This window comes from Poecilia formosa, unplaced genomic scaffold, assembly GCF_000485575.1.
Source record: "Poecilia formosa unplaced genomic scaffold, Poecilia_formosa-5.1.2 Scaffold157, whole genome shotgun sequence".
Taxonomy (NCBI): domain Eukaryota; kingdom Metazoa; phylum Chordata; class Actinopteri; order Cyprinodontiformes; family Poeciliidae; genus Poecilia; species Poecilia formosa.
In genome coordinates, this window is record NW_006800096.1 from 391,217 (window position 1) to 404,631 (window position 13,415).

Genomic DNA, 13,415 nt, shown 5'->3' on the forward strand with positions numbered 1-13,415 from the left:
ATGGAAAAATATGTTGCCACTAATTAGCATTTATTTACACGCTTGAAGGGGGCGGAAAAAAAAAAATCCTCCCCAGAAGAAGCATATAAATCTGAGTTTATTAGCGTAAATAACTTTGATTCTCAATGACTCCAGCTGGAAGAATGATTTATTCTAAAGCCCACCAGAGTAAAAGGCAATAGCTAACACAGACACAGCCAACCATAAATGCTCACATCCACTGGAAATTTATAATCACCAATTAACCCAGAGCTCATGCCTTTGGACTGGAGGGGGGGAAGACAGAGCACAGGGAGAAATTTCATGGAAGTACAATACAGACAGTTTACGCAAACCTTCTACAGAATAGAGTATATCCCTAAACCTACAAAACTCAATATGTTCTTTCTTATAATGTAGCTTGAAATGCTGTTGGTCCCATTGTTTTTGCTTCTTTTAAAAGGTAATTTCTCAGAATATATGAGAGGGATTATATATTAAAGTATATAATCAGTGGAATGAAAGGGTAGATAACTGATTAATATATACATAATGTTTGAGCAGCGATTCCCTCGATTGAGATGGATCAAAGAACTTGACAACCTTTATTTAAAAAAAAAAAAAAAAAAAAGGATTCGCCTTAGAGTTCTTTTTTGACTGGCAGCACTTCTGACCATTTTTTAACCCTCCCAAAATATTTTTCACATCAGTAAGGTTAAAGCCCACATTAGCAGCCTTTAAAGAACAAAGCACCGCCTTCTCATAGTGGGAATATTATTAAAAGAAGACCTCTTAGGTGATTCAATCAAACTTGACACATTTTTGGTCATTATTAAAAGCCGTGTGTTTTCATGCAGCAAGATGTTAGAAAATGCACAATAAACTTCCTGCTGTGTGCTTTCCAGTCACGCTCTCTCATTAGTCAAGTCACTGATTAACAATAGCACAAGCTTACCAAAAGTTTAAAAAAAATAAATGTGTTTTGTACATTTTCATGAGAAGCCTTTTTCTGAAGTGGATATGCTGCAGCTACAGTGACACACAGATCCCTAGAATGAAGAGCCAAAGCAAATCAGCACCATAGAAGAGCAGCGTAATGGCACTAAATTATTTTGAAATCTAACTTCAGGTTCTTAACGGGATTCTATAAACACACTGCTTGCCGCTTGTCAGATCGTCAGCTGAACTGAAGAGGTTAATGTAACCTTTATGTTTGTCACTGAAGGTTATGCTGTCCAAGTGGGAGAGCAGCACTACAAAAGTGCTCTTGACCTTTTGCAGAGATGTTGTGTCTCATGAAGATTTCATTACCATAGCTTCCACAGAGCTCCAGTGACCTGTTGACTGACTGCTGTGTGTGTCTTTTTGTTTTGTTTATAGAGAGTAGAAGCCACTGAGGGTAACTAAAGCAGACGTGGTGAACAAAATGCTGTGCAGATGCCATCCTGAGACACTCTGAGACGTTAAAATCCATCATCCAAAGACGGGAAGAGTACGGCGCAAGTGGAGACCTACCAGGCGATGGCCTACCTAGTCCGAGGAGAGCCATGACCAGCTTGAAAGTCCATGATGACACGTTAGAAGCTGCAAAGACCGGCAGCTCAAGCAGGAGAATCTTGATAAGACAATTGGTAAGGCCTTGACACGACTCTGCATGTTTGCAGTGTTTCATAAGCTACACTGACGGCTGCATGTTACTGTGTGGATTCTTTTCAGCATAAACTGGGAAGCTGATAAAACTCGATCAGGAGAATACGGGGGAGAATACTGAAAGAAATCATTTTAAGTGGCAGTGGTTTGCCCACTACCAGTACTGCAAATATAAACATAGCAACGACTCCACACTCTGGATGAAAGCATATTCATGCGCTAGAGGTAAACCGATGTCAACAGATGCTCTTCATCTAGTCTGACTGAGCTTAGTCTTGCAAAGAAGAATGGGCACAGATTCTAGTGTCCAGATGTCCAAGGCCGGCGCAGACAGTCTCAAAACACTTGCGGGTGTAATTCCAGAACCAGGTGGATCAGCAAAGTATCAAGTCACTGGTTGCTGAATATGGAGTTAAAACATTAGAATATCTTAAAAGAAAAACCAATAGGACTCGTCTTTTAAAGCGCTATATTGACTTTTAGTATGTGACTTGAATATAACTTTGCAGCTGGGATTCTGCCAAGTGCAATATTAATAAAAGCTGAGTGGGTGAAGCAGTGCTGGGTGCTTTGTATCCGATATTCACTTTGGTCCACAGAAGCAAGGTGATATTTATGAGTCACTGCATTATTCTGGGAGACTTTGGAGCTTTCTCTTGCTCACACTTGTTTCAAGGGTTGCAGTTCCAAGCCTCCACAGCACTTCAGTTCCACTTGTGATCACTGCTGCGTTCGAGCAAAACAGACTCATATTCACATTTTTACCATGAATTAATTTGACCTTTTTCAGCGTTTTATGTTACGGCATGAAGTCTGCTAAAAAAAAAAGAAAAAAAAAAAAGAGTCCATCTTCAACACTTGTTATTGTTGGTAAAAGGATGTCTGGTGAATGTACAGAAGAAAAAATAAATGGTAGAAAAGAATAAAGAATAGAGTCTGTGTAATGCTATTAATAGGTCTTTAGATTAGAGTGCAGACTTTACATAGTCCTTGCCGGAAGCAAGCTGGTTATGTTCCACACTAAAACTGTAGAAAGCCCTTTGTTTTTGCTTTGCGTTTCTAAAAACAACTTTGCTCGTTTTACAAAAATGTCTGACAGTCAAGTTTGCAGGGCAAGCACCAAAGTGAACTTGCTTGTCACAAACAATTACACTGGTCTAAAGTTCTCCTGTCCTCAGAGATCACGTCTCTCGAGTCTCCAGCTGAGGGAGATGGAGAACAGTCGCATAATCATTCAACGACTTGTGCCCTCCAGTTAGTTTGTTCACGTCATGGTGGCCCTGCCAGAACTTTTCAGCCTCCAAGGCATCCGTCCGTCCTGCAGTTAGATCTTCATCAAGCAATCTGTAAGGTCTGGAATCTTGAGGGCGAACACAATTGCGTCAGTGCTCACTGCAAATGTGCTTGTGTTGGGAATTGTTTTTTAAAGCATATTTTTCGTGTTATACCTCTGTGAGGGTTTTAAGCAAAAAGGACCCTCAGTACCTCTAGTAAAGGTGTAAAAAGTTTTAAAATGAATTCATCTTTTGCTACTGTAACGTATTCTCTCACCGAAAAATAAGTCCACCCCCTAATTTACCATGTTACGCAAATCCCGTATTAAAAAATAACTGGCGTCGTCAATAGCGATTGGAGTTTCCAACGACAATGAAGCCATTTTTATTCTACTTCTCTGGAGGGTCGCATTATAAACCCCTTTAAATACGATGTGGCAGATTCTTTTACAATGGGAAACAGAAGAGAAGATAGTGTTTAATCGAGGATGTCTGCAAACATTTGTTGATGTACACAAGCACAGCCACCGTTTCTTATTTTTACACATCTTCACCAGAGGTGCAGAGGGCTGGGGATCATGAGAATAACAAGCACACATTGCAATAAATAAGTTTTCCCTAGAGTTAGAAGCCACGTTTACGGATGACAATTTCAAACCAGAATTAGTTTTGAATGGATGGGAATGGGACTTTTTTTTTTCCATGATTGTCACCAACGAAGCAAGATCATTTGTGGCTGAGTTATTAATTGAAATAGAAGGTTTATGTCAACTGTACTGTTATATTTTTCTTTCATTTTTAAAGCGGACTTATTTGCGCAGCACCCAAATGTTTTGAGCAAAGGTAGCGACTAAATTGTTTAAAAACTTTTTCCTCTCCTTGTGGAATCTTGGAGAATTAAATGAAATTAACTTTTCTGTTGTAGTTGAAAGTGAAATAGTGATAAAATGCTGCAATATGCCGTTTAATCAAAGTGTGTACATTTCTAGACATACTTCTAATGCACCTTTTGATTTGGTTTCTGGATGCTTCTGTTTTGGTTCTCATTTGTGTTTAGGTCATTTCAGTGTTAGAAGCTTCTCTATATTAGTTCCTTTACAATTTGTGTTTGGCTCTTTCTTGAGTTTGTCTCTCTCCCGTATTGTCCCCGATTCTGCCACAGCTGTTTGTGTTTACTTTTGTTTCTCCTTAGATCTTCTGTTTCTCCATCCAGTTTCCCCCTGTGCCCATTATTCTACATTCCCTTAGGACCTTGCTTAGATTCTCCCCAATTTCCTTTGCATTCATTGATTGTTATCAACTGGTTTGCGTGCTGCAATCGCATCGCAACAGCATTTAAGTTTCATTCACTCACTGCTGGATTCCTCCATTAAACTTTTGCTGCCACCCTGGTTCCTTTGTTGTCTGTTAGTTTGTTCAGTTCATAATTAAATTCAATCTCTATCCTGCATCTGCCTTGCTGCCATTTGGGTCCCACTAGAAATGCAGAGAGGAATCAGTCAATAGAACGGTTACCTGAAGTGGGCTATTGTCTAAATGTCCTCACAATTAGATTTCTATCGTTTTTGCAAGGCAGAGTGGTCCTACAGCATGTGGTATTGTGATTAGTACCAAGTGTTACTGTTGTTGAATCAAAATGTGGATTCACTTGGTGTTAATTTGAGTATCTCCACTCTTAAGCAGCCGTTTTTATTGATCTGAATTTTTGTTTGGTTTAATTATATGTAATAAATGTCACAACGATTGAAAAGATTTTCCATGGTCTAATTTTTTTAGATCCCAAAACCATGCACTTTGCCAGAAAGTGTAAACTTTTGATAGTAAAGGACAAAGAAAACCACAGCTGGATTTGAATTATGAAGAAATATCTGACAGAATAATCATTTTGGCTGTCAGCAAATCTTATGCCCCTTTCCCATTGTCAACATCAGGTTCATTTTCAGCCAAATTGGGTGTGTCTCCACGTTGTTAGTCTATTTTTCACTATGAGGGCATGGAAATGGACCATGAGCATGCATGAGCTGTGGTCCATGCTCTGATTATGTCATTTTTCTTGTGTACCTTTAGGCTGTCAGTTTCTCCAAAATCTCTTGGCAGTCATCTTGAAAACTGCAATTTAAATTCCTTACTGATATTTTAGGGCTTTTGGCTAAATATTTATTATTCTGAAAATGACATGCAAGAGCAAGAAAAACACATGATTCAAGCAACAACATCTGTAAAATCAGACTGTATCAAGACTGAATGAATTCCTGAAGCATCTTAGCAGCTTCAGCATTTTCGAGCACTGATTTTATGTTGGGAGGCATATGCATGAAATTACCTGTTCCCTATAGTGGACGTTATTCATCAATGGCACTAATATAACTGTCGTTCTTTTTTTTTTTGGCCACAGGCACCAAAGAAAGTTAGAATAAAAAGAAAGGTCTATGGCCTGGATTTGAGGACCCTTGTATTAAAGGAAATGTTAATTCAATCGTTTTCTCCGGAACTAAATTTACATTATTTCGTTAAACTATTTTGGAATGATATAATGCAACATGTGTAGATCTTAAATGATTATTTTAAAAACTGTGTGTCTGGATAGATTTAGGGACTATTGTCCCTAGAACAGAAAACAAAACAAGCCAAATGCACCTTGGTAATATCACAATAATAAAGGGCAAAGCGCTACAAAAATCTACTTTTGAATGCTTTATATAAAACAAATTATGTTTCACATAAAGATAACCAGTAAATATAGAATGCTGCTTTTTTTTTATTTTGTCAAAGTAAAAGAAAAGTGATCCAAATCAACCTCTCCTTGTATGAACTGCAAGTACTACCAAGCATTTAGAATAATTGGTAATCAGTGTTTCCCCATCACTGTGGAGGAATTTGGCCCACTCCTCTTCAAAGAATTGCTTTAGCTTCACCACAGTGAATGGTTTTCCAGAAAGGCTTTAATCATATCACAGCATCTCAATGCTCTTTAAATTTGCACTTTAAATAGGCCACTTCAAAGCCTTCGTTTTGGCCCGTTTTTGAGTAACTGAGAGCCAGACTTGGTGGCGTGCATCAAACCATTGTCTTGCTGTTTAAACCAGGAGTGTTCAAGCTTAAGGTGCCAATGACCACTGATGACCAGACATAGGAATTTATGGTGCAAAGATTTAAAACCTGTTCTTCAGGTTGTGAAGATGCAATGGAGACTCTCCTTTCAAAAAGAACCACATTTGCCTCGTCTGTACTCAAAATATTTTCACAAAAGTCTAGGAGTTCATTCGTCAGTATTATGTTTCCATAATACCATGCTGTTTGTTTTTTTTTCCTTTTTAATAAATGAAATAATCATTTGAATCCAACAAAGTTATATTTGATCATCTGAATGATTTGTGCTAAAACACATAGGTGTAAAAAATATATATATATATATTTGAGGCCTAAATCTTAAAGTAAGCTTTAATCAAACTTCAGTTACCTTATAGTAGGTAAAAAGAAAATTACAACATTTGCAGTAGAACCTGCATTTATGTAAGGTAAATATCTGAGCAACTTTCTTTCCGCTTATGACAAACCTTTTCTCTTTTTATCCAAGGCCTTCTGAGCTGGAGCACCTACTTGCCCAGTCACATTTAGACTAGATCATTTGAATAATTGATTAAGCCGAGTTATGTTGATGCAGTGCTAATGTCAGTCCAAATGCAACATCAGAATTCTGCTCAGCAAAATGCGCTGGCCTTTTCATTATGGCTGTCTCCCCAATTCCAGATACTTTCATGATGTCTCGCTGAGTACTTTAACGCATCAAAATTAATGTCATCATCATGCATAATTGCACATAAAGGCAGCAGCCCAAGATACCAGAAACATTGTGGCAATTACTGCTCTAATAATGATGTTGTAAGATGTCTATGAAGCTGCCGCGGGCCGGTAGTTTCATCTGGTTGGAAAGTGTTGTGTTATGCAGTCAGTCGCATGGCTGGAAATGCCATCTGGATGCCACGCTTGGTCAATAAACCGCTCCTGTAAAAGCATCCTGGTTTGTCTGTTAGTTTCTGTGGCTATCCCTGTGAGTCAGTGGTTGAAGTGTGCCATAGTTTAAAGTCAAGACACGGAGTCATGCTTTCAAGCTGGGAAAACGTGGCAAATAAATTAGCAAATAGATAAATAAATAAATCAACTGTTATTTTGAGTTATTGTCCAAGTCCCAAAAAAAAAAACCAACAAAAAAAACAAATATGGTTATGACTGAATATAATGCATGGAAATAATATATTGAAACTTTTCTTAGAGGCTCATAAAAAAAAAAAAAAGCAAGGTGCTGAATTACATAATGATAGTAGCGAAGCAGCTGTCAGGGGCATGTTGGCATCAGCAGAGCCAGATGTCCCAGTCAGTTTTTAAGCTCTTGTGTCTTTGATCTGTGGCAGCACACTTTTACCAGATGACTTTGGTTCATGCAACATCATCTTTTTTTGGGTGAAATGACTTGTGTAGTCATTTTGAGGTAACCGAATTGTAATTCGAACGTTGCAGCCAGGCTTCCTGGACAAACCGGCGAATGTCTTGCATCACTTGTGAACATTTATATACAAGCTCAGAATCTTGTACAGTCTGATTTGAAACCCAATTTCAAGTGAGCAAATCTCACCAGCACCACATAAAAGTCTAAATGAACACGACTGGCTGTCTGGCAAGAAAAGGAAATGAAAGTTGTACCCAGGTACTCTGCCGTGTTCTGATTTTATCTTTCAAAAATGTTTAATGCCTCTACTTGTGTGCTCCTTGTTTTAATTTGAGCGTTAACCAAAAGAAGTTAGATTTGAGTTGGAGAGATGAAGGGAAACTGAGATAAAAGCATTTTTACCGGTTTCTTCTCCAGTCAAACAGTCTCGTCTGTCGAGGGGAAGAGTGTCCTCCGTTTTTGAAGTAAAACAGGTTTGCACACGGCCTTGAGAGATTCCTCCTCGGCTCGTATTCCAGTTCTCCACAAATGCTGATGTAAAAACAAAACAAAAAAAAAACTGCAAAATCACACAAAGAAAATAACAATTACATCGAGATCTGATGACAGATAAATAGCACTCAAGCTTTCTGAACTTCTACCAAGGAAATAATCAATTTAGTTGTAAGGATACTTTCCAAGTGACTTCTCATGATGGTTTTTCTCCATTTATCACATATCATGTTTTATTTTGTTTTTTTAAAAAGTGTCCAACAATAAAAGCATAGATGTAAGAACCTCTTTGACTCTGTGTGAATACATGCAGCTGCATCAGGAGTGTCGGGATTTGTATGGTTGTGGGGATGAACGCCGAGACCCAGATGATGATGATGATGATGAAGCACACAGCAAATTACTGGTAGCAACTGATACACAGAAGACTGAAAACGAGAGCTGACGCCGACGCAGGACTTTACCAGTTCTACTGTGGCGACGGACAGACTGACGCTGGCAGACAAGAGACAGAGACAACAGGTGGACTTAAATACACACGGGGTAATCAGGTAACTAGACACAGCTGGGAAGCAATCAACGGGGAAGAGGCAGAAACGGAGACTCAGGACAGAAACTGAACACAGAAAAACCTTAAAATAAATGCACAGAAACACAGATCATGACAAGGAGTGTCTTTTTTTATTACACTGTGACAGAGTTCAGAAAAAGTAAGGACATCATCCATCAGCTGAACTTGCATCACTGTTTGACCCCTTTGGATCCCATCCGTTGACACTGGTGGTGATTTACAAAACACATTTGCGTTTTTATATTTTTGTAATCCATGGCATGGTTTGAAAAAGAACGAGTTATGAAATCCACAGTATGCTCTTTTTTTTTTAACTACTACTTTTTATTTGATGTTTTTTTTACACAGTCATTTTTTTTTTATTTTCTTTTTTACACAGAGTCAATTCACAACAAATCAAATTCTTAAGGCAGTTGGCTGGAAAGGCAGGTCTAGTTCATTTATCCAGAAATCACACTAATGAAACCCATACCAGCCACACTCATTCTTAAATGAGTCACTCACTCTGCAGCAACCCCCGATCCTGAGCAAGAGTGTGGTGAAAGTGGAAAAGAACTCCACTTTAACTACAACTGTTTAAAAAAAAAAAAAAGTATTACGAATATTTTGATTAACACCATACCCTGCTGAGTTTATTCTTACCCCTGTTCCTCACTTCTCAATTCCTTCAGGTTTATGTATTTCCTGTTCATTTTTCTATACCGGTGACTGCTGAAGCTGACAAATTATTGTACTATCTTGATATTTTCTGATAGTTTTGCAGTCCTGACATCATCAAAAGACCATTTGTCAATGAATCAGGCATCTGGTGTTAATTAAGTTAATGAAGTTATAACAATGACTTTGGAAAGGTCATTGTTAAATTAAACTTTCATTTAAATGATGTGCCTGAAGGCTAACTCACTGCTTTTTAAAGCATTCTTTTCTTTTTAAGTTGATAAACACTTACGATCTTTTTAAATAAATCGTAAGTGTTTACGATCATGTTTCAGTATGTTTTAACAACAGTTGTACTGCAGATCTCTCCAATTGATCGGTTCAGCGGTTTGGTCATAGGGACGTCCCTTCTGTCCCGTCTCACTGGACACATGCCACTTTAGCTCTTACTCTCTGGCTTTAGCGTCATTAGGAAGTACTTGTTAGACGGTGACAATTTTCAGCGGCTGCCATCACTTCTTCTTGCTTTTGAGAACTCAAACTGCTGTAACTGAGTGGAGAGTTAGATATGCAACAATCTCAACACAATAACCCCGTGTCACTCATGCTACTCAGGTTTTGTATATCGAAACACAAGTGGCAAACAGGACGGGCAGCAGGATGTAAAGCTTGGAGCAAAAGAACTTCATTTCCTGGGTTCATAACAGCTTTGCACGAGTGCTCCACTCCAGCTCTCAAGTGATCATATTCGGCAACGTTCAGACTAATTCACGAGGTGAAGTCGTTTGCTGACTGTACAGCACTTTGTGGGCAAGACATCTGTACTTATAGGAAGATGTAACTGTATATTTACTGCAGCATTCCAGTTGGCTCAGACGTTGTTCTCGGTGCCACACCTGAGGTAGGAGCATTGTGGTTACAAGCTGAACCGTTGGGATCTGTTGTTTGTTTTCTTGCCAACTGCTATTAGCAATACAAGCAATTAACAGCATGTTTCTGTTTTATGCATCCAAACACAAGATAAGAAATAGATTTGAACTTGGGCTCTGATAAACTATTTCCACCATCTTTCTTGAGTAACTCAGTGTAATTGTTCCACCTATCTTATGATGACATATACGGTGAATCAATATTTTACACTTCTTTTGGCACTCTTAAAGGTATTTTATGTATTTATTTATTTTGGAAACCTTAGTTTTTTTTGTTGGTCTAGCAATTTTTTTGAGTATCCTCTCATAAAACTCACTCATTTACACACTTTTTATTTAAAAAATGGATACAGTCCAATGAGCCTGTTGGATTTATAGCTGCAGCTAATTCTGAATTCTGGAGGAGATACTGTAAGGCAATTCAAAGATCCGCATGCACAGTGTGGTGGTTGTGCACTTATATAATACCAATTTGTTTGCCTAATAAGGATATAAATGAAAAGTGACTGCTCTCTTATAAGTGCTGCGTGTGTAATGGAATAGCTCAATCACTCCATGAAACAGCCAATTCAACACTCTTGTTTGCCTTGATGGTAAAAATAAAATAAATAAATAAATAAATAAATACCCACACAACTTTCATATGCATTACAATTCCCACTCAATCATGTGATGAGTTTATCATCGCACGATACATGAAGAAGAATGTGAGTCGGAGATGACTGTTTTGGGGTTGACAGTCTGCAGAAAGTCAATATGTTGGGCACATATTCTACTTGCACTTTTTCCACCCACAAAGACTAAACTGTCTTTTTATAATCTCACTTAGAACTTTTGGTGACCACCTTATTATGATTTTAATAGTATTTTTCAAACAAGCTTAATTTGAAGATGAAGTTTGCAATAATATACCTGTTGTGTAAGAATTAAGGTCTTTAATCCCTTCACTGTTGGACTCATTCAAACATTTGATATACTCTCTGTAGTCACCTTTGCAAAATTGTTCATGCTTCTATCCATTCCTGGTGCAGAATATATCTACTTTTATTTTTGCAACCCCTACAATATGAATCACCTGAATTATAAACCTTTCAAGGGGTACACTTATGGATTTTCTAAGCACATTCAGCGCCATTTTATAGCACAATGGAGGGACTCTGTTACCTTCACTTGTCATAAATATATCAAACTTAACTTAAAATGAACTTGACTTCCTACTTTGGCATCTTGAAATTGGGCCTCTGCCTCTTTAAGAAGCTCCTACTCTTTTTGACACTCCACCTTCAGCACATTGTCACAATATTGCTTCTCATTTTACTATTAACAACCTTTCTTAGGAGCGTTGGAATGAGAAATAGTTCATAAGATAAACTCAGCAGACATGTTGTTCCACCAGGTGTTTGCAAATTGTTGCTGCTGCTAAAAAAGGAAAAACAACTGTCATGTGAGCATGTATTATAGACAATTACATAGAGCAGTCTTAAACATGCTAACCCCCTTCTTTATAGTACACAAAAATGAGCTGACTGCAGACTGCTTTGGGAAATGACTCAGATGGAACATCTGGACCATCTGCTGAATAAGCAGTACTCACAAGATGCCTTTACAGGCTAACTCTAAGTTCAAGGATATTTCGATATCTTAAGGTCAAAATCAGGCAACATTCCCAAAGCGAAGCACTCCTCGAGTAAATTACAAACACCCTTGAATTTAATAGTTAAACAGAACACACAACGCTCACCCGTTGGATAGCAACGCTTTACAAGCAAATTGTTGCAGCACAGAGAGCAGCGGTTTCATTTTGAAAATGAAACAAAGCTCAGCAGCATCTGTTATTCTGTTTGTTGTGCCGTTTATGGAGGCGTCTGCTGTTTAGGAAAGAGTCGTTTTCTCGTTAACAAATCCACAAAATGCATTCGCAATTGAAAGGCGTGCTCTTTTCCAATCTTTTCCTCAGACCACACTGGAAGGACGGGAGACAAACTGGTGTCATCAGAGCGACATATGCCACCGAGGTTGGCCACCGCAGCCAGAGGCGTTCTTATTGATTGCCTGTCAGATACTGTTTTCAGGTGTGGCCATGGCAGATGGCCTTCAGGGCCAACTAAAGTGGCCGCTTGCCTTATTGTCTGGCACTTTTCAGCTGCATAGAGATTGAGCTTGGCAGTTGTAGCTCTGCATGAACGCCTAAAGAATGTGAATTATCACTAAAACCCCTCATTTGTTCTTTTATGTATGCATTACTAAAAAAAAAACAAAAAAAACAAACTCCCTCATCACAAACACCGTGATGTATTGCGCATGAAAGTATGAATGACCTGCTACAACCAGAGTCCTTCCAGGCAATATCAAAACCTCTAAAATGCTTCTCCGGTGGATTGTGAGTGTCTCTTTTGGTGGACAGATCAATTCAAAGAGAAACCCAATACACAACCAAATACGCGTATCAATAAAACTGTGCAGATCTTAAAACTAAATAATTCAAACGTTTCCCCACAGATCAGCTGAAAACACTGACAGATTTCCAGGAATAGAGTCTCTCAATGATCCAAATGATAGATTGGTTTTAGTCTCTGAATGCACGCTGTGGACATTACAATTTAAACTACTGGCCGTGGAAGCATTATTAATCAAACGGATATTTAAGTAGGGTCAATATTAGAAAAGCATTGAGTAAAAAAACAATTACTGGATCCCTGAGTGGAAGAAAAAAAAATACCCCACAGTGGAATGCCAGCAGATCTGAGAGGTTTGACATTTTCACCTCTTAGAGCTGAAATCAATTTTGCAGTAGTGTCATTATTTTAAGAAAACTGTGGATTTAGGCCATAATGACCAGCTTATTAGGTCATTACACTGCTTGATAGAGAAAAGCATGGATTCCACACTGCTTAAACTGTATTTTATAGGGGGGTGTAGATTTATTGGAATTAGTGATAGATTTCATTGTGACCTGAGGTCTTCACAGAAAACCAAGCAGTTAAACTTTGCCAGCTGCTCTGAAGGTGTCCACTAAGTTAGATTACCAAAGGCAAACAATAGAATGATGGCTGATGCCAAGTCTCAACTGAGAAAAAGAGTCTGTGTGCCGATTTAAAGAGAATGTGCAGAACAAACTTTGGTAAAATTTTAAACCAGATTCATCTTGGTTTTTTTTCTTTTATCTGAAGCAGGACAGAGTCATGAGCCAAACTTACAGTGAGTTATTCCAAACCTCAAGGAACATCAGTTTACTTTGGAATATAAAAAGTATTTTTCCATCAGTTTATATCTCCTAAAGCTCATGGTGGTTCCCGGATCTGGTACAAGTTGTGTATTTCTTGCAACTTAAGATCCAGAATTTTTCTTTTTCCTTTTAAAAGAGGGAACACGTCCTTCTCACTATCATTACCTGCTCACATAAGATGAATCTGGTT